The sequence below is a fragment of the Amblyomma maculatum genome, chromosome 4 (assembly GCF_055883805.1).
Source record: "Amblyomma maculatum isolate TAMU_Amacu chromosome 4, ASM5588380v1, whole genome shotgun sequence".
NCBI classification, from domain to species: Eukaryota; Metazoa; Arthropoda; class Arachnida; order Ixodida; family Ixodidae; genus Amblyomma; species Amblyomma maculatum.
In genome coordinates, this window is record NC_139347.1 from 177,330,606 (window position 1) to 177,332,655 (window position 2,050).

The window sequence follows — 2,050 nt, forward strand, 5'->3', positions numbered from 1 at the left end:
AATCGCCGATGTTCTGCACTGGCTGCGCATGTTTAGGGCTTTGGTTGACAACCAGCAGCCCACTTTCAGTCGGCCTTCAACTGCGGCCATCACAACTACACTGATTCGCAGGCACTATTACGCCATCGTTGCTATCATGTGTAGGCCTTGGGGCTCCGCATGTAGAAAGCTTTGCTACATTTGAATACCAGTTTATTCTGCATGAAAATTTCGTTTGCCTACGCTATAATGTATTGTGCTTAATAAAAATGTCCTTAGGAACCCTCTTTCAAGGATTATGTGAGAGGTGTGAGGATAGTAGAGGCAAACGTCACATCTAAACAAGCTTTGCATATCCTAAGTTCGCGGAAAATTTGAGCTAACTAAAACAAAAGAGCCTATAATATCTGTTCAAAACATCCAGGAGTCGCGAAATGTTTTATACTGCAACCGAAGCCAAATCTGCGAAGAATAAATTAGAGTACAAAGGAAACATTAAAGTGAATTGTTACTTTTTCCGAAGAGCAAGGATGAAGCAACCAGCAAATTCTACAACATTAACGAAAGAATATTTTTATTTGATAATCAGATGAAACGATACTACTTTCAATAAAAATGGGGAAGGTTAATACTATCAAAAAGAAAGCATTTTTAAGGTAATTTAAAGATGCGTTCTTTCACTGCATTTAGCAAAGGGGTACATTATGCAAAATGTTGTTCGGAAGCAAGTGAGTATGAAATTTCTACGTTCGGTCAGAGTCGCCTGCTTAATTCACTGGTGTCTGCTGAAATCAATTCAACACAATGCACAGTGATTTCAATGCAGTTTTAGGGGGATGCGTTTCTATTTTTTTTCCGCAACATAACTCGCGCAGAACACATGGCAGTTCTTGTGAACAACTAATTCGTCGCGATACTATTTTTGTTTCAAGATGAGCACGCAAGAAGACAGGACGGGACATACACATATGGACAGAGGCATAATATTTTATATTATTTTTGGGTAGCCTCACCATAATATATGTCCCATCCGGAATGAGATTTCTTGTTCATCTCAAATTGCCTGTTTCAATAAAGAAAATCTCGCAGGTCATTTCCAAGTATTTTTTCGTCAGTATGTCATGACTACAGCTTTGCTGTTAACCTATGAAGATCTCCTTTTTTTTATGCTGGATGCACACGTTTGGAAAATCACAGACTAGTTTTCGGCATTATGCTTGAAAACTTACCATCGGGTGCAATTTGTACGCAAATAAAAAAAAAACAAGCCCAAGCGCTCTACGCAGAGATCCCATGAACGTAGCCCCTGGACGCACGAGCAGTGGCTTTCCCGCCCAGCTGGGAACATGATGGCGGACGTTCACGCAACTCTGTTCCCTGCGGAAGCATATACAGGAACACTAACAATGACACTGAAATAAACTCTTTATTGGGCTGACTTGCGCCCGCAAAAGAGCTAATCGATTCTGCGGCGGCGATGCAGTGCGGCGCCGTGCAGTGCGGCGGCGCCGTGCAGTGGGCACGGCGGACCGAGAGCGACCATGTGGCCTAACAGACCATTCTTCTGCCTTGTGCAGGTCCTTGCTTTTGGTCTCGTCGGAAAGCAAATCAACCAAGCTGACGGGCAGATCGACCTTCAAAACCTGCCAGATGCAGTTGCTGATCCACGATCTGCGGCTGCGTCAAGATTATCAAGGAACCGAAGCTCTCTTCTTCCTTTGGCGATACCTTTACTGTTCCGTGATGCACCGACAGCGCCACCATCACGACACGTGACCTCGTCGCTTTGGGATATAAAAGAGCAGCTTCAAGCCTTCGACTTCAGTGGGCACGGCGGACCGAGAGCGACCATGTGGCCTAACAGACCATTCTTCTGCCTTGTGCAGGTCCTTGCTTTTGGTCTCGTCGGAAAGCAAATCAACCAAGCTGACGGGCAGATCGACCTTCAAAACCTGCCAGATGCAGTTGCTGATCCACGATCTGCGGCTGCGTCAAGATTATCAAGGAACCGAAGCTCTCTTCTTCCTTTGGCGATACCTTTACTGTTCCGTGATGCACCGACAGCGCCACC